General features: G+C 43.4%; 1 protein-coding gene across 4 annotated transcripts in view; it reads left to right on the top strand.

Annotated features, from left to right (window-relative positions):
- The window catches only part of TMEM108 (transmembrane protein 108), a 176,535-nt gene that overhangs the window by 128,727 nt on the left and 24,989 nt on the right, over positions 1–22,819 (top strand). The window contains exon 1 of one of the 4 annotated variants that reach the window (XM_083705984.1): positions 4,785–4,881. The exons of the other annotated variants lie outside the window; for them this stretch is intronic. The gene's annotated coding sequence lies outside the window, so the exon portion shown is untranslated. Of the gene's footprint in view, positions 1–4,784; positions 4,882–22,819 lie in introns of those variants that run through there. 4 annotated transcript variants of the gene reach the window in all.

Below are 22,819 nucleotides of genomic sequence, written 5' to 3' on the forward strand. Positions count from 1 at the left end.
GGATCTGTTTGTACCATTTTTAACAGCTCCTCTAGGTTTGAATTAAGGAAATTTGCTAAGCCAGCTTGAAGGAAAACAGCAAAGCACTAGTCTGTCAGTTTTTGAGCTGATAAAAGATTAACCTCTTTGCTATGATCTATTTATAATATATCCAGCAGAAGGTTCTTCACAATTTGATCTGTTAGAAAGTTGCCTTTATCCTCAGCGAATTATGAGATAAATGGAAAGAACACACTCTTTGTTAAGGGGGTTTTCAAATTACTTTTTATGTCAAGGCAAATGAATGGCCCAAGATTAAAAGTAATGGCGTGAATATGCATAGGAGTGAGAATTACTTCAAGAGAATATTAAAGGAGATCAGAACAACTGGGAATGAAAACATCCATGAAATCCAGCACTTCCCACCAGTGTCCTGACTTTCATTTAGTGAAAATAATTGTACTAGCTGCTTCAATAGTACATACCCTAATTAAAGATGTAGACAAATTAAAAGGTCCATCACCTTTCATCTTTCCATTTAGAAACTGCATTATTTAAAGGCAGGAAGTGGAAGGCCCCAGAAAATGTCCAAGGTCTATAATTTGGGCGTTGACATACAGCCAAATTTCCATATACCTTCCTACAATTCGATCATTGTTTTGCTTACAGATAGGTAGCCGTGTTGGTCTGCCATAGTCAAAACAAAAAAAATTCCTTCCAGTAGCACCTTAAAGACCAACTAAGTTAGTTCTTGGTATGAGCTTTCGTGTGCATGCACACTTCTTCAGATATCTTCAGTGTATCTGAAGAAGTGTGCATGCACACGAAAGCTCATACCAAGAACTAACTTAGTTGGTCTTTAAGGTGCTACTGGAAGGAATTTTTATTGTTTTGCTTGTTAGGGTATGAGGAGAGAAGGTTGTGCTGTGGTCAGAAACCGGGCAGGCCCTGCTATTGGGCAGAATGAGAAAGCAGCCCCAGACAGCTTATTTAGGGTGATAAGAAAGGGCAACAAATTGATTTCTATTCATTATTGCATTTTTACTCCATGGAAGGGGTGCTTGTGAGATGTTCTGGCTCAGGGGCCAAAATGACTTAGCTAGCCTTGGGTATTATGTACCTTGACTTGTGGAGCAGGAGCAACCTTTGCTTGTCCACCTCAGTCAGCAAAGTTTATTGAGCCAGTCCTGATTGGCCTTATGTTAAATGGTGTACCATTTTCACACCTGTTAGAGGTTCTTGCCTTCGCCGGGTATTTCCATGTGTCTGGCTATAAATATGTGATCAAGTGGTGCAGGAACTCTTTGCTAGGTACTGGCATGAACCCTGGTTACCAGTGAATCTCACTGCTGATCAAAGGCACCCAAGAGTGTGATAGTTATGGTGGCTCAAGAACATCAGCTTTAAATTCTGTGCAATTGCTACACCAAGCCGTGACAGTCAATTTCATCACTGTACATGCACTTCATACATTTCCTAAAGAAGGGGATGCTACCAAAATGGGCCCAAATGCCAGTCCAGATGGTTTAGCAAATGGCAGATTGGAAACAGAATGTACATGGGGAGCAAGTTGTATAAACAGAAGTTAAATTTCTCCAAGAATAAGGAATCAACATTTTAAATGCCTTCAGTGGCGGTATGCTAATTTTAAACCTCAGCTAGCAGAAAGAACATTGGCTTCAGTAAAGATGAAAAATGCCAAGTTACGGTAAGTTAAAAGCAAAATCAAGTTTGGCTTCCAAGTGTTTAATGTATTATAAATCTGTATTTAAAAAAGGAGTGTTGGGGGTGGGAGGAAATTAAATAAAACCCATCTTAGACATGATACACCTATAAGCTTTGCTTCTGAACTGGAAGTGAGACAGAGAAACATACTATCAAAAACAAAACAAAAACGCAGCACTTTTATTTCTGGTCTTTGTTGACCAGCCAAATTGCTTAGTCATAACTTGCTAACTCTTCCAACTGTTAGCCAAGCTACGGATATGTTATGACTCTTGTTATGTTATGAATCATTCAGTTACACTGCATGCACAAATGTGTATGGAAACATAAAGCATAATAACAGGGAAAGAGCGCAGAAGTTGCCAGACAGGGCTGGCTCAGATATCTCGGTTCTATATGTTGTAGTAAAAGAAAGATCAGGGAGAAGCTGAGCTATTTAGCGCTATGCAAAAACTGCCCTCCAGTTTCAGCCTTAAGTCCCCCGAGTTTGGATAGGGTAATTTATGCGGAGATACTTAGTGGGTGGCGCTGTGGGTTAAACTACAGAGCCTAGGACTTGCCGATCAGAAGGTCGGTGGTTCAAATCCCTGCCACGGGGTGAGCTCCCATTGCTTGGTCCCTGCTCCTGCCAACCTAGCAATTTGAAAGCACGTCAAAATGCAAATAGATAAATAGGTACCGCTCCAGCGGGAAGGTAAACGGTGTTTCCGCGCGCTGCTCTGGTTCGCCAGAAGTGGCTTAGTCATGCTGGCCACATGATCCGGAAGCTGTATGCCGGCTCCCTCGGCCAATAAAGCGAGATGAGTGCCGCAACCCCAGAGTCGGTCACGACTGGACCTAATGGTCAGGGGTCCCTTTACCTTTACCTTACTTAGTAACCAGGTGTTGTACTGGCAATGTACTCTCTTAGCCCCCGACACCCTCCCCCGGCAACTGGTGTGTGTTATTTTCTATTGATGTGTGTTATTTTTTGCTCCATGTACCTTCTTGGCTCCTTAGCTGTTCAGTCCCTTCAATATTCAAAAGGAACCTTATTTTCAAACAGTTGCATCCCTTCTGCAAGATACCTTTCTTTGCACATCTATGCAAATAACTGCCAAGGGGTCTCTCTCCCCCCGCTCCGCTTCTATCTCTCAGAGCTCTTGGGATGAACATAGACTGAAGTACAAATCCTTGTTTACCCATCCAGGTAAATGGGTGGCTCTGGGGAGCCAACATCTCTTTGCTTGTTTGTCCAATCTTCCTCGCACAGTTGCTATGAGGATAAAATGAGATATATTGTAACCTGCTCTGAACACCTGGGATAGGTCAGGGGAAAGTCTGAACAAATAGCCGATTGGGATTGGCAACTACTCTCCCCGAACTATAGTCTGCCCTCTGAAAACATTGTCGTGTTCCACAGCTCTCCAATATATCATTGTCATTTATATGTATTTTCTCTTCCGTGCTTAGAGTTCTAGGCAGACCTTTAATTAGATGAGTTTGGAGTAATGCTGTTAACTAACCCACTGCACTGAGTCTGCTTTCCCCTTGAGTGCCTGGGGAAAGATAGACTTTCCCATAAAAATTATCCAAAGTGTGTCCCAAATGCATTTTATCTCTTGTCACTCCAGCAAGTGTTGCATCACATGGATCCCTAAGAGACTTTCAGCACCAGAGGTGGGCATGGGGAAGATCAATTTGCTGCTCTTTAGACATCCTGCTAGATGCACACTCCCTAAGTCCCCCACTGGAGTTGAGTAGCAGAGGAATTTGCAAATTCAAAACAATGTTGGTATTAAAAAAAAATCTTGCCTCCTTCAGATAATTTTAAAAACATGTCTTCTTCATTAGGCATTAAAGCACAGCCCACATTAAATCACAGCCTGAGAGCCTCATGCAGCCATTTTCCTTGCCTTAAATGTGTCAACATCTTGGTCACCATGGCAGTGCAAAGGCTTTCTTTGGTGCCCCTGGGGTAAACCACAATCCCCAGATCCCCAGCTTCCATTCAAAAACTATTTCTAGCAATTTTTGGAACCTGACATATGAGGCAAAATGCACAGATACAATTTTTCTCATTCTTTGGAGGAAATTGGCCTGCTCCTCTTGTCTTCCGGTGTTTTACCCTGGAATGTGCAAGAGAAGAAGAGATGTTTGTGTGATCTGTGTGAGTGAGACAGGGAAGGAGGTATGTATGAATTGCATGGTCTGTTTGTGTCCTGAGGCCCATCATCATCATTTCATTGGCCTCATCTGGATATGAATGTCATATAGGCAACAGTACCAGCATAGTCTTTGAGTGGTGGTATGTGCAGGAGGAGGCAGTATGGAAAAAGCTGGCACCATAGACCTGACCCTGCTCCATTCTTGAATGGTGTGAGGAGAAAGCAAGGTAGGCACATGGATGGAGCCAATCTGGTGTTTTCACCAGTGCTCCTGCACTACCCCAACCTTGCTGTATAGTTGTTGTATAGTTTTGTATCTTTTAATTGTATGGTTGTATGTTTTGTATAGTTTTGTATCTTTTTGAATAGTAAGAAATAAACAACTATCTGACGTTTAGAAGACATCTGAAGGCAGCCCTATTTAGGGACGTTTTTAATGACTGATGTTTTAATGTAATTTTAATCTTTTGATGGAAGCCGCCCAGAGTGGCTGGGGAAACCCAGCCAGATTGGGTGGGGTATTTTATTTTATTTTATTATTTCTGCCGCCCTGCACCAACCCTGCATCATTGCAGTAAGTGATGGTAATGCCAGTGCCACAAGGCTAGATCCTACTGGGTATGTGGCTTAGATGCTACTGGGTATGTGGCCTAGTTTCCAAGGACACTGAGGGAGGGGTCTGCATTTTCCACCCCTTCTTATATTTTCTCCTTCCCTCCCTCTCTAGGGTGAGCATGTACTGGATACAACAGTCCTGCTACCAGCATTGCAGTGGCGTGTCTCCTGCCTTAGTGTAATTTGGGCATAGGGTTGCTCTGTCCCAGTAGTGTAAACCTTCCCATTAACTCTTATTTATTAGAGATGAAATAAGATGTGGTTCTCTTAGCATCTGTGTTTCATTCCACTCCCATTATCTTTAGAAGACCCACTCCTTGGCCTTCTGAATTCCGGAATTGTTTTGCTTCTTAGCTCCACTCAGGTGTGCAGGGGGGAACCAAGCAAAGGAAAGAGCACCAACTCAGCTGTAAAGGTCAGGTTGTTTTTCAAAGTTCAGCATCACAGCACACATTCCTCTTTTCTTTTTTCCCTCTGAGTGAAAAAGTGGTGCCAAAAAAAGTAAATAAAAGCGAGCCTAAAACACTCTCGAAAGGCATGACCAATCTGCAATGTGCGCTGGTCTCATAGAAAAGGCTCCAACATGGCCACAGAGGAATTTGTATTTAATGGGAGACTGGGAGGGAGGTGGGTGGGTGGGTTCTGAGTTAAACATAGCAAGTAATTTCCTCCTAAAGGTCATCCCGGTTTAGATGTTAAGAGAGCTCTTGTTGTGAATTTTTAAAATTGGAATAGAAATAGAAATGATTTCTAATCAAACATTTATTATTGTTGCTGCATTTTAAATCATAGCATATGCACATTTATGCTGTACAATTAGGAAAACAACCAGCAATATTAGTAAGAAATTAATACGGAAAATATCAATGTAAATTGAGAAACAGCAAGGGCCTTGAAGTTCCTACCATGCAGAAAGAAGACAAGTAAGTTTTTTTCCACAGTTATAAGATGTATTGTGTTTGAAGTCCTGTGTAAATGATAGTAATTATTTAAAAATGTGCCTCTGCACACAAAAATTAATATATGTGATTTCTATGCAAACCTTATTTTTTGGCAATGCATAATTTGTGGGCTTTGGAAGAAGGTGCAGATTTTCAAAATGACTAAGTGGGAAGGCGAAATACAGTGGTATCTCGGGTTATATACGCTTCAGGTTACAGACTCCACTAACCCAGAAATAGTACCTCGGGTTAAGAACTTTGCTTCAGGATGAGAACAGAAATTGTGCTCCGGCGGCAGCAGGAGGCTCTATTAGCTAAAGTGATGCTTCAGGTTAAGAACAGTTTCAGGTTAAGAACGGACCTCCGGAATGAATTAAGTACTTAACCCGAGGTACCACTGTATAGCATTCGTTTCTTGGAAACTAATGCAAAAGTACACATACAAATAGCTAGCCAGCCGCAAAGCCCACCAGACCATATGCTAAAGATCTGATAAAGATAACACTGAGAGTGTGAGGGTTAATGCCTGGGAAGGCTTTAATAGAAAAGGAAGCTGTATTTGTTATTCACTGCACAGACTTGATTCAGCAATGGGGCAGAAAGGAAACACATCAGCAGAAACCCAAACAAGAGGAGATGGTTGTGTGGCAGGCTAGCATCTTGGGACTGACCTGCAGTGGGAACAACTCATTGCTGCCCCAGTTTAAGATGGTCTTGGGCCATAAACACACCTGTTTCAGGTTGTGGTGGTTAATCTCACTTATTGAGCTATAGTGGAGCCCTCAGCTCCCATTCTTGGTAGGAGGAGGATTTTGTTGTGACAAATGCAGCAGGTAACTGGTGAGTCAAGGATGTGCAGGTATCAAATAAATTTTACCACCACAAGTTAGGGATGTGGGAGAAATTCAATTCAGGAGGTGCTGAGACGTCTCTTGCCATCATTTATTGGTTTGATGTCATTGCATCAGCAATGGTAGTTCTGTGGTGTGGGAATAACTTTTTCAAGGATGGGAGAATCAGTCAATTTCTGTTTCTCTGTTTCCCATCCTTAAGTTCTCCACATTTCCGAATCAGTTTGCAGTATATGTGTGTGTCTGTTTTAAGTCCTTGTGAAAATTTGTAAGAGTTTTAGTGTGGAATTCTCCTAATATGCTACTATTTACAATTTGCCTAATATACACATTTTTGAAAAGCGTGTTTTCCCCAATATAATGCAATTTTCACTAAGTATGCATTTCTATACCCACATTCCCTTAGTGTGTGGCTTTTTGGGTTGTTGTTTTTTCTTCAGACCACTTATTATTAATTTACTGCATTTATATCCCAGTGTGGTGTAGTGGTTAAGAGCGGTAGTCACAAAATCTGGGGAACCGGGTTCGCGTCTCCGCTCCTCCACATGCAGCTGCTGGGTGACCTTGGGCTAGTCACACTTCTCTGAAGTCTCTCAGCCTCACTCACCTCACAGAGTGTTTGTTGTGGGGGAGGAAGGGAAAGGAGAATGTTAGCCACTTTGAGACTCCTTAAAGGGAGTGAAAGGCGGGATATCAAATCCAGACTCTTCTTCTTCTTCTTTTTCTCCAAGGAGCTCAAGGTGGCAGACATGCTTCTCCCCCTCCTCATTTAATCCCACCACAACCCTGTGGGGTAGGTTAGGCTGAGAACCAGTGACTGGCCCAAGGTCAGCTTCATGTCTGGGTGGGAATTTGCACTGTGGTCTCTCAGGTCCTAGTCCATCACTCTAACCACTATGCACACTGGAAAATGTCATTGCAAAATCTGGAGAAGTGCTAATTTTGAAGGTTGCCTGTGTTCTGTGTTGCATATTGTTTTGGAAAGTACAGAGTAGGTAGATTCTCCTTTAAATGCTAAATGCATCAAATGTCTTCCCCATCCCTAGCTGTGCTGCATAGCAAAGCTGTCCTCTGCCACACACCAGCCTTGTTCTGTGCTGGCTTAATGGAGTCTTGCATAATGGAGTCACTGCAACCCCCAATTTGCTGCACCTTACTACAAGGGTTTTTGTGCTTAAGTTAATTTCTTGCATTTATACCCTGCACTTTCAACACCACAGTAATAACCCATGGCATCTTCCCGTTAAGATAAGGAGAATAATAGTCTCAGATGACAATTGCAGTAAACAAAGGGCTCGATATGGGAGATGGTAGGCCAATGTTGCCATGCAACAGTGTGATCCCTTCCTCTGGGGGTCCTTTGAGGCTTGGGTGGAATAAAACCTGCCAGTATTTAAGGTGAAAAGAATTCTTTCATTGGAACCATAATTATTCAAGCCAATGCGGCAATTGCCCACAAAGAGCTAAACACATAGGTCATTTGTTTAACACACAAACAATGCAATAATCCTTCTGAGTCTGTAGAGAGGAAGAATAGACAATATGGCTTGCAATTTTGTAGTCAGCCAGTCTAAAAGTTCCAAGTGCTGGGTGCTTCAGTCCCAAGGCAAGAGGACAACTGGTGAATTTATTATCCAAAACTCAAAGGACAGAGCCCTGCAGTCAGAATACAAATATAGCAAATAATGCAATATGTACATGAACTCAGTTCCTACCCACTTCCTGGTTAATCAGACATACACGTAAGTTCAGTTCACCTTACACAAGGTGCTAAGATTCCAGGAATGTTAAGCTTCCAGGGAGAGCTCCCGCCTCCTAGCTCCCCACTGAATGACTATACCCTACTAGCCTAAACCAGCCCACTGATGGGGATTAACAACACAAACAAAGTATCCTGTTGTGCCCCTGTGATGCATTGAGTTGGCTTACCTATTCAGGGCAATATCACAGAGTTTGTGGCACTTCCCAGGCACAACAGCCATAGTGCCCAGTCTTAACACAGCATGGTGGTTTATGGGATCAGACCATAACAATATCATTAGGAACCATAGGAAGCGGCCATATACCCAGTCAGACCATTGGTCCATGTAGCTCAGGATTGTCTACACTGACTGGTGGGAGCTCTCCCAAGGTTTCAGGCAGGAATCCTTCCCAGCCAGGGATTGAATTCTGGGCAATTTGGCATTCAAGCCAGATATTCCACCACTGAACTGCAGCCTGATGAATGCAGACTTGCACATATCCTAAGAAATGACATATGCATTCTATTCAGGAGCTGGGGGAGTCAATTAAAGACTCTCTCTACCCTCTCCTCCTCCTCCCGAGGATGATCTTTTTAAATTGAAGAGTCATAAGCAAAGCTGGTATGGCGATCTATTCCCCTTAGCTGTTCCTAATTGAAAACTGATTAATGCAATCATTCTGTGCATAATAAAGCTAGAACGCAAACCAGCATAAACAGGAATTCTTCCAGCTTGATAGCAAAGACCTTCTTGAAAAGAGTCAATAGCATTAAAAACACAGAGACATTTAACATCACGTAATGTGTTTCTATCAGGATCTAAGGCCTGCAGGCAGCCTATAGATTTATTACCTCTGACATGTGTAAAATAGCCTTGTACTGCCTATCAGCCTTCCTTCAAACCAGAAGGCTACTTACTTCTTATGACGCCTTATATTACAGTCAGTGGATTGCTCTACATTTTACACTCAGGCTTGGATTTTACATATTAAAGGGCCACTTTTGACCTGGCTTTTAGCAGGGAGTGAAGCAGTTAAGGAAGCGGGGGCATGTCTGTTTATGAAACTGCTATCATTTGCTGCCTTAAAGATAAGCATGGGCCAACTCACTTATCCTCAGTATACTACATTAGCCATTAGTTGCCTAGATGCTAAATCATACATCCAGATCAGATGTTGACTTTATAGATTTGATATATAGAAAAATACACTGAATGTGCAATCATAATGACTGTGTGTGATGCTAAAATGTACTGTTCTGCAAATTGCTGGAGAGTCAGATGCCCACAACCAGACACACATTCTCATGCGTTCCCATTTACATCAGTTTCTTGCCAGCCAACTTTATTTATGTGTTTGTTTGTTTGTTTGTTTGTTTGTTTGTTTGATTAATTGATATACGGATTTCTATCTTGCCCTTCCAATGCTTACATGCCACCAAGGTGGGTTTACAACAGTTAAAACCAATTATAAAATACAATGACAATCATGCTAAGATAACAATAGGATAAGGTGAAGAGAGGTTCAACAGATGAAGCAAAGGCATAAGATAGGATAGGAAATTATCTACTCATTAAAACAGAGGCCTGCTGGAATAAAAAAATGTTTTTACCATCCAGTGAGACACAGCAGGAGAAGAGGGCTGTCAATCAAGCATTTCAGGGCAAAGAACACAACCATTGGAAAAGGCCCTTGTCCCTGTCAGCCAAGCCCCCATCTTAGCTGGGACACAAGGAAGAGTATCTGCACCAGATATTAGGAGGCAGGGAGGATGGTACAAGAAGTGGTCTGTAAGGTACTTAAGCTGTAAGGGTAGTTGGTAACACATTAGTTTACGACTTGAAAGTGAGATGAGTGCCGCAACCCATAGTCACCTTTGACTGGACTTACCCATCCAGGGTCCTTTACCTTTACCTTTTTTACTAGCCATGATGCCATGCTTTGCCTCCACAGTTGGAGGCAGCAATGCTTTCGAATACCAATTGCTGGAAACCATGGGAGAAGAAGGTGCTCTGGTGTTCACCTTCTGCGGGCTGCTTGGTTGGCCACTGTGAGATCAGGATGCTGGACTGTATGGGTCATTCGCCTGATCCAGTAGGCTGTTCTTATTTCGGATATGGTGCACATTTAACATAAAATTATGCAGGGCCGGCCCTACCATTAAGCAGGTGGCAGATGGTTGGTGGAGTGGGTGGCAGTGAGGTGTTGCGAGGACAGCTCGCTGCTTTAAGGATACTGCAGATCACCCGTGTTGAAAATAGTTTTGACTTCTTTTGTGCAATGGGGAGGGCGTTGCCCTTCAACACGGGCGGCAAAATGTATTGGGCTGGCCTTGACACTCTGGTTAGTCACCACTTGGTGAACAGCCTCTATTCAGCTGAGCGTATAACTGGTTTCCGGCTCATTGTGTAAGAAGACGTAATGTTAGGCCAACTTGCCTTCCACATGAGAACATGATCAAAAATGATCCCTGATTCAGTATGCGTTATAACACTTCTTTTAAAGTTCAGCTAATTTAAATAGATAGCTGGTTCTTATGATAGCATCTGGTATTTGAGAATATTGCTTACTGTAATCCAAAGTATCAATTGCAGCCAGTTGTGTTTCATGCAAAAACACAACCCTGGTTCACCTAGGTCCATAAGCTACTTGACAAGTATAAAGCCTAAATGAGGTCTCTGTGATTCCTAAAATTGACGTGAGCAGGAACAGTGTACTTCATCCCTTTAATGCATTTTTGAGAAGGGACTGAACATTTGGCACATGCTTACCAGTGCCAAACAACTGCATCCTTGTGGAATATGTAGCATTTTGCAATTAACCTCGAAGGCCGACCTCTTGAGAGGCTTAATGTGCTTCAGAGGCCCAGTCCTAATCAAGACTTCAGCATCCCATCATTCCGGGACCACAGTTCACCTACGTGGGTTATTTCTTTCTTTTCAGCATGATGAAAACTTGAATTTCCAACAAAATAGCCTGTCATGAATGCACACAAAGTCTATTCTCTCTCTCTTAAAAGAAAAAAACCATTCATGCTGATTTTTAATAAAATAACCTGAATGTTCTTTGTAAGAGGTTTCCTCTCTTACTGGCATCCACTTCGGCCTTCTCCTGGACTTGGATTCCCTTTGTTCCTCGTTTCTTTGGTATTCTACACTTCGAATGTTTCTAATGCTTTTATAATGGAATTATTCTGCCTCGCCCTGCAGGCTGTGGGGCTGTGTGCTTTCTAAATAATATTATATTTATTTTTAAATGAAAGTGCTGCCCACCCACTAAGAGCCTGCAGTGCTAAATCTCCTTTATTAATTTGTCTACCTACCTGCCATTATTCTTGTGCTGGCCCTATTAGCTTAAATGGGAGCTGCTGTGCTGCACCTGAGGGAGCAGCGGGCCATAAATATGCATGCAGTCAGCCTGTCAGTGTTACTCCTCTACCTGGGACTGCCCTTGATGACTGCTTGGAAGCTTAAATTGGCACACAGTTTTTGACAGGGGTGGGAGCATATGTGCCAGCAATATCAGCATTAGCCTCCTGCTTTCGTAACAAAATGTAGGGTGCTTGTTTATTACCAAGAAACCTTCCGATAGCTTGAGCCCAACATTTCTGTTTATTTAGGGAATGTATACCCTGTCTTTTCCCTAAAGCAGTGCTCAAAATATAATATATAAGCAATCTCAAAAAACAAGCAATCAATAAAACAGTTGCAGGTAGAAAGGATAAAATCACATTGTATTATTATTATTATTATTATTATTATTATTATAGCTTGTGACACACAGTAACCTAATGTGACTTACATTTAAAAAGGAGGGTGTACAGCGTGAGAAATATTAAAGGCTGCATTCCACATGTTTGCTAGAGGAGATAATTTCACCACCCAAAGTAGACCAGAGAGGACTGAGCATGCTCAGTGGGTGTGGAATACTGACTGACTATTGAGGTGCAGGTGCAGATGGGCGAATCTGTCAATTTCATTTCTCTCTGTGTCTCATTTTTCCAGCCTTCAATTCATTTCTCTATGAATGGGTTACCCCAGCCACTCTGGGCGGCTTCCAACAAAACACTAAAATACAATAACCTATTAAACATTAAAGGCTTCCCTAAACAGGGCTGCCTTCTAAAAGTTTAGTAGTTATTTTTCCCTTTGACATCTGGTGGGAGGGTATTCCACAGGGCGGGTGGCCCTCTGCCTGGTTCCCTGTAACTTGGCTTCTCGCAGTGAGGGAACCGCCAGAAGGCCCTCGGTGCTGGACCTCAGTGGCTGGGCAGAACGATAGGGGTGGAGACACTCCTTCAGGTATATTGGACCAAGGCCATTTAGGGCTTTGAAGGTCAGCACCAACACTTTCAATTGTGCTCAGAAACGTACTGGGAGCCAGTGTAGGTCTTTCAAGACCGGTGTTATATGGTCTTGGTGGCCGCTCCCAGTCACCAGTCTAGCTGCCGCATTCTGGATTAGTTGTAGTTTCCAGGTCACCTTCAAAGGTAGCCCCACATAGAGCGCATTTCAGTAGTCCAAGCGAGAGATAACTAGAGCATGCACTACTCTGGCAAGACAGTCTGCGGGCAGGTAGGGTCTCAGCTGGCATACCAGATGGAGCTGATAAACAGCTGCCCTGGACACAGAATTGACCTGCGTCTCCATGGACAGCTGTGAGTCCAGAATGACTCCCAGGCTGCGCACCTGGTCCTTCAGGGGCAGTTACCCCATTCAGGACCAGCGAGTCCTCCACACCCACCCGCCTCCTGTCCCCCCCAAAACAGTACTTCTGTCTTGTCAGAATTCAACCTCAATCTGTTAACCGCCATCCATCCTCCATCCGCCTCATGACACTCACACAGGACCTTCACCGCCTTCACTGGTTCTGATTTGAAAGAGAGGTAGAGCTGGGTATCATCTGCATACTGATGAACACCCAGCCCAAACCCCCTGATGATCTCTCCCAGGGGCTGCATGTAGTTGTTGAAAAGCATGGGGGAGAGGACAGAACCCTGAGGCACCCCACAAGTGAGAGCCCAGGGGTCTGAACACTCATCCCCCCCCACCACTTTCTGAACATGGTCCAGGAGGAAGGAGCGGAACCACTGTATAACAGTGCCCCCAGCTCCCAGCCCCTCTAGACGGTCCAGAAGGATGTTATGGTCAATGGTGTCAAAAGCCGCTGAGAGATCCAGCAGAACTAGGAAACAGCTCTCACCTTTGTCCCTAGTCCGCAGGCAGTTTCAGTCCCATGATGAGGCCTGAATCCCGACTGGAAGGGATCCAAATGGTCCGCTTCTTCCAGGCGTGCCTGGAGTTGTTCAGCAACCACTCGCTCAATCACCTTGCCCAAGAATGGAAGATTTGAGACTGTTATTTTCACTTGCATATGCATTTTTTAATGCACACTTCCCGTAGTATATGCATATTATACAAATTGCGTGGCAGGAGGAACCTCATTGGAAAATCTGGAGAAATGCAAATTGCAAAGGATAGGCGTGTTTCAGTCCACATCTTGTTTCAGAATATGCAAATTGGGTAGGCTTGCCTTTCAATGAGAACTGAAGGGTGTGCAGAATGGAATAGAGTACAATATGTGGAAAGGCAGTGTCCCTGGGTGGCTAGAATCAGGAGCCCTACACATTGCAACATTTGTTACAGCCCACATCTGTTTCATCTACAGTACAGTATATAGCTGAGGCTTATCTGCTTGCTTCATTTTGATTGGTAATTGGTAATTAAAAATGTGTTATTAATAGATTGCTGCTCACCTACCGAAACTCTATGGATAGAACAAATTAAAAAGCTACCCACGCTCACATGTCCAAAACAGAATAATATGCACATGGTCCAGTTTGGATTTCAGCAACAGCAATGAAAGAGCACTTGTCTGTGCAACATCTTTTCCCAGTTGCCTGGCTGATCTGCATGGCTAAGACATCTGTGGTCTGCTGCAAAATTCATGTGACATAATTATTATAATAACAATTGAGAGTATTTGGCTTGCTTGGGCCAAGAGTTTTCCTGTCAATTTCAGCTGCAGTCTGGACTGTGAGACTGACTGTAAGAGATAAGAGCTGTAGCGCTGGCAAGAAGGTTTTGTTTGCTTGACAATTTGCTGTCAGAGATACAACCCTGACAAAGGAAAAGCTAATGCACTAAGAGTTTCTGAAAGCAGAGAAAATAAGTGTGTGTGTGTATGTGTATGTGTATATGTATATGTATATGTATATGTATACTGTGTGTATACTGGAGCGGGTGGGGAGAGGGGAGATTCCACTCAGGGACAGATGGAACCTGATCCATGTGGTTTTGCAATTAATGAGAAAATAAATACGACTTGCACCCATTGTGATCTAAAAGCAATGAAATTAGAAAGAATCAACAAGCTCATAGGAAAGAGTGTTTGACTTGGGGTAGGCAGACTTGGATTCAAATCCTGATCACTGGGTGGCCTTTCGCGAATCACTTACTACCTCTCAATCTAACCTACCACAGAAGGTTGTTGTTAAGATAAAGGAAAAAAGCTCCATGTGGGTATGCAGCCTCAGGCTGAAATACAAGTGGGATGGATAGATCTTCCTGCCATGGGGTAAGCTTCCATCCTGGGGGCAGGGGGAGAGAGAGATTGTAATGAAGATACCCTCAAATCAGTGTGTTTTGTTTTAAAGCAGCATTGGTCAGCATGGTGGGGCAGAACCACAAAGCTGCCCTCCCACCATCGCCGCTGTAGCTTATAGCTGGATGGGGCAGAGGTGAGGCTGGGTGGCAGTGAGGTCAGGACTGTGCAGATGCAGGAATGCCCTGACTCACCTCAGGCTGCATCCCACCATGTATTTAAAGCACTATGATACCACTTTAACTGTCATGGCTTGCCCCAAAGAATTATGGGAACTGTAGTCCTTCACAGCCTAGGACCCTCGTACCTACGGGACCGTCTCTCCTGATATGCCCGCCTGGCCTTTGGCTTGGAATCAATTTGTTTCCCTCCCCCTCTTTCTTTTTTCCTTTCTCCTTCTGGGTTGGAACTCCTATTTGGGGACTTCCCTGGCTTTTTTCTGGCCCATGTAGGACCCGTCTGGATAGTTAGCCTTGGTGAAGACTTGACGTTTTCATCCCCCAAAAAAGTTTTTGATTGAGTTTCCACTGAAATGTGGCTGCATTTTAATGTTTTAATGTTGTATTTTAATCTTGTTTTTTAAGCTGTAGTTCAATCAATTGTTTTTATATTTGGTGTTAGCCACCCTGTGCCTGGTCTTGGCTGGGGAGGGTGGGGTATAAATAACATTTATTATTATTATCATTAGTTCACTAAGAATGCTGAGAGGTGTTAGGAGACCCCTCAAAGCCACAATTCCCGAAGTAGTTTAACAATTGAGCCTTCTTCCCAAGGAACTCTGGAAATTAAAGCTCTGTGAGGGGAATAGGGTCTCCTAACTCTCAACACCCTTAACAAACTACAGTTCCCAGGATCATTGAATGTTTGGTGAGGCTGTGGCCTCAGAATGCTGCCACTGCCTAGGTTTGCCACATGTACATTCAAGCCTAGATATTTTGCTTTCAAATGATATTTGGTCTTTTCTTTGTTAGCATAACAGCTCTTGGTCCATTTTGTGTGCATATATATATATATCTCAATCTCAGACCTAACTTTTAAAATGTGTCTTATGCCGTGCTACTTTCATTATGCACTTGGTGCCCTCCAGACATATTGGACTATACAGCCTCACTGGTGGAAGTTGTTGTCCAATACTGGAGGGGACCAGGTTGGTGAAGACTGGATTAGATTAGCTTGGCATGCTTGGTTATTAACTGATAATTTACAGACATAAACTGTGAGGGTTAGACAACTGGCTGTTTGTTCTCCCTCCCCTTTTCTGTTTTACATTTTATTACCCTTGCTGATAAATATCTTGTGGCCAAGGTTACCTTGAGGAAATAGTCGTAAGGTCCATCTACGTGCTTCTGGCAGAGAAATTGGCAGCGAGCAAATGTTCATAGACAGCTCCCAGCAGGGATACTTTTTGAATAAAGGTACAATAAATAGCCTGTAACGCCAGGCACATGTTAGCGGGGAAAAGATAGCACTGCATTTTTGCACTGTTAAATGTTCTCCGTAGCCTAGCAAGGAAGCAATTGCAAAAGTCACCCCTGATCCCTATCTTCCTCACTCCCCTCCTTCCACCCATAACTAGCACATAATTAAGAATACATTTGGGCTTGGTTCAGGGGTGGAGTCTGATGGGCAGGAGGGTCCAAAATGCAGGCAAGTGTTGTTTCATTACACACACACACACACACAGAGAGAGAGAGAGAGAGAGAGAGAGAGAGAGAGAGAGAGAGAGAGCGCAACAATACATAGCATAAAGGTAAAGGGAGACCCCTGACCATTAGGTCCAGTCGTTACCAACTCTGGGGTTGCGGCGCTCATCTCGCTTTATTGGCCAAGGGAGCCGGCATACAGCTTCTGGGTCATGTGGCCAGCATGACTAAGCCACTTCTGGCGAACCAGAGCAGCGCACGGAAACACCATTTCCCTTCCCGCCAGAGCGGTACCTATTTATCTACTTGCAGTTTGACGTGCTTTTGAACTGCTAGGTGGGCAGGAGCAGGGACCAAGCAATGGGAGCTCACCCCGTCGCAGAGATTAGAACCGCTGACCTTCTGATCAGCAGGTCCTAGGCTCTGTGGTTTAACCCACAGCGCCACCCGCATCCCTAATACATAGCATAACACCCTGTTAATTAGGATCAGCCAATATACTAAGACACAGGCCTCATTCTCTGACTCCTCGTATACTGAACTGCCATAAACAATAGTAAAGCGTAAAAGCCTCATTACAACTTCATGCACCTGCCAGAGCAAGGAGGGACCATTGGTTATCCTGGCGCTCCAGCAGGTAATGCTATTGCCCTTCCTCCAAAAAGGGGCCTGGAGCTGCCTTCCTCCCCAGTTGCCCCTCCACCCGTAGTTGCCAGAGGAGCAGCAAGGTCAGGGCAGCTCACCTGGCTTCCCAGTGCTACCAAGGGCAGGGGCAAGGCAGCGGGGAGCTTGGCACAGTGAAGATGCAGCAGCAGAGCCAACCTGATGCCCCTACTGCTGTTCCCATGCTGTGCTGAATTCCCCACCGTCTTGCCCCTTCCCCTCTCAGTGATTGGCAGCAGTGCATGCTGTCGGGAAGCCCAGGGAGCAACAATGCCCACCAGCCGCTAGTGCCCTCCATTGGACCAGTGCATTTGAGCACAGTTCAGAGAAAGCTAAGCACATTTAGGACTGGTTCCATATGAGCATTTAAACCCTTTCACATCGCTCCCACCACTCAATGGCTTGCAACCAAGGGGAAGGACTTGGTCTCCACTGAAAAGTGTAACTGCATCTCAGACCTGAATATGGGTCTTCTGCTGCTTCTGAGTTTTAATTTTTCAAGCGAACCAAATCTGGGAGCCTCTGGGGGAAATCATTCACTCACATGCTGCAGAATGTTTTCCGTTTTTCATACTGAAACTGCAAATGCTGTTACGCAGCCTTTGTCAGAGAGGTGAATAAATTTTAAAAAGAGAGAGGGAAATGTGCTTGAAGTTTATTTGCCTGTTTTAGGAAAGCTACAGTGGGAAAATAGCTATCAACTTCACTTTTAGATTTGTGGGTGTAGCATAAATTACCTCAATTAAAATCTTTAAAGACAAGAAAGGGAAAGTGGCTGAGGCAATTATATGAATTATATGAAACCTCCACCTGTTGGGCTTGATCTCTCGAATGTGATGATCGCACATGTGTCAACTGCTGTTGAGATCAGTGGGATGCGGCTGTGCTGCATTGATGTCCCTGGGGCATGAGCACGCTTCACTGTTTTGCTTGCGGCGCACAGCCCCGATATAACGATCGGATCTGGACACTTCAGTTCAGGCAAGGGGATGAATGGAGCATCTGCCTGACATGACTCCCCTATTTGTTTCAGTTCTTCACACACACCACTTTACGCTTGGTACATTTTGTGTAGTTAATTGGGGGGTGGGGGGCGGAAATGCCTGCGTATCCACTCTTCAGCAGCAGGGTTAATTGCAATTGGTTCAAACCACTGAAATCCCCAGTTTATAATTTCTCATTAGGTTTGCTCCACTCTTAATTGCACAGCTCTTATTATTGCATAGTAATAATTCAGGGAGGCCTGTAACAAGGGTGGTAGCAGTAGATCAATACAGAAACAAAGTCATTTTTGATTAATTGATTAATGGATGAAACGGTCCTTTGCAAATGGAGACATTAGTATCTATTCCCTAAAATCAATAAAGCTTTTGAAGATTCCTTGGTGTTAACAGAGAATAAGAAAGTGTGTGTGGGGGGGGTCCTCATTTGAAAGCAGAGCCAAACATTCAGAAGGATCACACATTGCAGTCTCCTGGGGCCCTCTGAGTTGGCTCCAGAGGCTCAGTGAAATCTCATGCACATTTACCCCAAAGTAAATATCATTGTGCTCAACGTGTGAGCAAACATTGAATAAGCAGCCTGCCGACTGATCTCAGGCCCCATTGAAATCAATAGGACAGGCTAACCATGATGTAACTTGAACCCCGTCTCTTTCAATAGGAATTAAGCACAACTAACTTAGTCGGGATCTGACCCCAGATGTTTGCTTTGTGGCCAATGGTTGGCTGGGGATTTGCTGTGTTACGGTTAGTGGGCATGCTTGAGAGTGAAGCGGAAGATTGGGAAATGGTACTGCAGGGAGAGAGTGCAGCTTCTATCTCAGATGGCTCATTAGGGAGGAAGGGGCAGGATATGCATTCAAAAATAAATAAATTGTTGCTTATGATATGTGGAACCTTTATTGCAGTTTTCTGTTTGATTTTTATTGCTAATGTTTTATCTGTATGCAGTTTTATCTTTATTGTAGTTTGCATTTGATTTTCGTTTGTAATGTTTTAATTTTGGTATTTTGTCATGTCCTATTCAGTGTTTTATAATAGGTTGTTAACTGCAGAAATAACCGTCAAGGAAATTCATCAGCATTTTATTTTGGATTTCTCCTAATGCACGCATTGCATTTAATCTTGTGTAATAATGCACATTTTTGCAAAGCAATATTCCCTGCTGTATTATGTTATTTCCACGAATCTATACATTTTTATGCACACTTTACCCATTTCTGTGCACACTGCTTTGCTGGAGAAATGTGGATTTTGAAAGATGGCTGTGTTTTGGTTCATATATTGTTTCGTGCAAATTAGGTAGGTTCGCCTTTAAATGCAAACTGAATTGCATTTCTCCCTCATCCATTATCACAGAACAGTCTGCCCAAGAACCCATGGTTGATTTGGAGGCACCACTCAGTCATGCAGTTGGTCACCTGCATCCTGAAGTGCTCCAGTCCCAGAAGGCTGTGCTACACATGTAGCTGAGTCCTGAGTTCCTCATATTTATGAATCCCTCCTCTGATACCCATTTGGCTTTAGCTGTTTTTATTTCTAGTCCACAGGCAGCCTTTCAGAACTAAGAGAAGCAGAATGTTCCAAGTACATGGCTAATGTTTCCAGGATTTCAATGAAAAATCAATAGTGTGCAGCACGAGGGCAGTAAAAAAACCAAGAGCGGGGAGCAAAGCGGCAAAAACGGGTTGTGCAAAGACACCTTGATGTTTTGTTTGGAGAGCATTCCATCATGGAAAGTTGTGGTTAACTGAAGGCTTGTGTTTTAATGTTTTGTGGAGTTTTTGATGGCTTCCCCTGCGAATCAGTGCTAAACAAATTAGCCAAACAAGATTTCAGATGATACTATGTTTACCATGCTATTTGTAAAAAAGAAAAAGTCTAAATTCAATATTCCTTATTGTAAAGCAGGGCTAGGGCACCTTTGAGCTTCCAGATGTTGCTGAACTATAGCTCCCTCCAGCTGTAGCAAGCATGGCCAGTGGCCAGGGATGATGGAGTTGTGGTTCAGAAGCATCTGGAGGGGTAAAGGTTCCCTAGCCCTGCTTTACAATAAGGAATACTGAATTTAGACTTTTTCTTTTTTACTAATAGCATGGTAAACATAGTCTCATCTGAAATCTATACTGGTTGTAAAGGGTCGTGATATGGGGCAGAGCTGGAGTAGGAACTTTTCTCAGCCTGATGTTTGCCTTCCCACCTGGAAAGCCTTCCAAGGGCCACATGCCAATAGCAGGACCAGAAGCAAAAGAGGGTAGAATAATTAAATAAACCTTTGTTTAATAGGCTATGTTCCACCTATGCAAAAGGGCACTGTCACAGTTCAAGGACACATTTCAGTTAGACAGAAACACTTGAGGAGAATGCAGATCACAGCCAATGTGAGTTATTGCCTTTGGAGGGGCCCAGTGAGAGTCCAAGGGCCAGATTAAGAGGTATGGAGGGCTGCATTTGGCTTCCAAGCCTGAAGTTTCCCATTTGTGGAGTAGCCAGTTTATCAAGTTCAAATGGCAAAGCAAGCTGTGGTTCATCTAAAAGAGAAGCAAAACCTTCCAAACTAGAGGAGAAAGGAGGAAGAATCAGAGTACAATATAAGACTTCTTACCAATAAAACATAATTTATCTGGCTGCCTGACATGGTCACGATCTCTTAAGTTTGCATAGAGGGATTCTTTCAAGCTAGATTATGTGGTATTATTGTTAATATCAGTAGTAGTAGTAGTAGTAGTAGTAGTAGTAGTATTTCTCTGCTATTTGTCTGTGTGTGGCACTGTGGTCTAAACCACTGAGCCTCTTGGGCTTGCTAATCGGAAGGTCAGCGGTTTGATTCCCATTGCTCTGTCCCAGCTTCTGCCAACCTAGCAGTTCGGAAGCACACCAGTGCAAGTTGATAAAAAGGTATTGCTGTGGCAGGAAGGTAAACAGTGTTTCCGTGCGCTCTGGCTTCCGTCACGGTGTCGCGTTGCGCCAGAAGCGGTTTAGTCATGCTGGCCACAAGATCTGGAAAGCTGTCTGTGGGCAAACACCAATTCCCTCGGCCTGAAAGTGAGATGAGTGCCGCAACCCCATAGTCACCTTTAACTGGACTTAACCACCCAGAGGTCATTTACCTTTACCTTAATAGTATTTATTAAATTTGTATACCACTCTCTGTCTGAAGATCACAGGGCAGTTCACAACATAAAACATTATAGAAACAAATGCATTCTTCAATACTGAAAACTAAGTTTCATTGTTAGTCTATTTTTTTGTTTTATGACTTATAGTTAAGAAGTTTGTTTGTGTATCCTACATATTCATTTTGTAAGCCAGATTGATTTGTTACTGCTCTGCAGCATTTCTCCATAATATAATGGTCCCTGAGATGGCAGTAAAATAGTTGGGTGGAATCCAGTGAGCACCTTTGCACTCAGGGAAGAGCTTCTGATTTCTCAGAAGGACCCAGCAATGAAAGAAAAGGGGAGGCAATTTTGGTGTAAGTGTCATAGCTCAGTGTCAGAGCACTTGACCTGCTTACTTGTCCCAGGTTCAACTTCAGGTAGGAAGATGTCCCCTGCCTGAAATCACTGCTAGTCAGTGTAGACAATACTGGGTTAGATGGAGCAATAGTCGAATTCAATAGAAGACATTTTCCTGTGTTCTCTCCCCTTGTAGCATCTACCCCCTTCCCCTGAAAATCAGCTCCAGAGAATGGTTGGATCCTCCAGAATAGGGTGGGAGGGGATGTGCAGGAGAGGTTAGGTGGAAGAAGGAATGGGCAAAAAACCATTTCCTCCCCTCTTCCATTAGCAGATGCTATAAATGAATCAGTAGCCCTTCCGTTAATGCAGAGGCACCAACTGGAATCCATCCAATTTGTTTTTTTTAAGTTTAATAAAAAATAGAGCGACTAGAAAATAAAAATCTCCACAGATTTCAGCTCAAGTTAAGCAAATGTATATACCACCTACTGAAATCTGTTAGAATTAAAAGTGCTTACGTTTGACTGGATCGTGCCCTTAGCATCTCCTAGCTAAGGCATTCTGGTATCTAAAGGAAATGTGCCGTGGTAGTGAAGGACAGTTAAACGAATTACAAAAAGAGAATTCATTTCTCACTGGAAACATAAACCACCAGCCAAACCGAATATATTGCCAAATAAATCACAGCTTGGTTGCATATTGAATCAAGAATTTTTAGTTTATCAGCCACATGGAATCAGCAGAGCAGATATTGTGGAGGTACTTCAGATGCTATTTCAGTATTCTCAGCCCTCAACTACCAAATCTAATTAATCAAGTAATGGATCATAAAGGTTCTCTATTAAAATGCCAAGCGCTTTAGCCCTCATTAGCAGAAGCAGTTCCAGTGTTCTCTCTGAAGTTGCTCTGTGTAAAAGCACACAATTTACTGCGTCAGCTTAGGCAATCCGTTATTCTAGTTCAGTATCTGTCTTCAGAGGAAGGCAAAAATCTATCTGTTCCTTTACTACTTGTGTTGTCCTCTTTATCAAGTGGGAGAGGAATAACTTATGATACCTGTAGTGATCATCCAACCTTCAGAAGAATGAGATGTGATCGCCCCTGTATTAGTAACACCAGCAGTGACACATACTATTAGGAGGCCAAATTGTCAAGTCCCTTTTCAAATGCTGCTGTAGCATGTTGCCTTTGTGATTTCTCTCCTCTATGAATGCTGCTCCAGTGAATTTCTTCCTTTAGGTGAAAGTCTTCAGGAGATATAAAATCACTGAGGCCCAGACAATGAGTAGGCTCCTGTAGAAGTTCTGCAATTCTACCTTGGTGTCCATGTGTCCCTTGTGACATGGACAGTCTTCTGTTTGAGGGGCTCTCCAATCCAAATCTGGTTTAAAGAGAAAGACTCATACGATGGGGCCCAGAATTTGCCCATCTGTGGTTAACACCTAGACAA

This window comes from Podarcis gaigeae, assembly GCF_964106915.1.
Source record: "Podarcis gaigeae genome assembly, chromosome: 12".
Lineage (NCBI taxonomy): Eukaryota > Metazoa > Chordata > Lepidosauria > Squamata > Lacertidae > Podarcis > Podarcis gaigeae.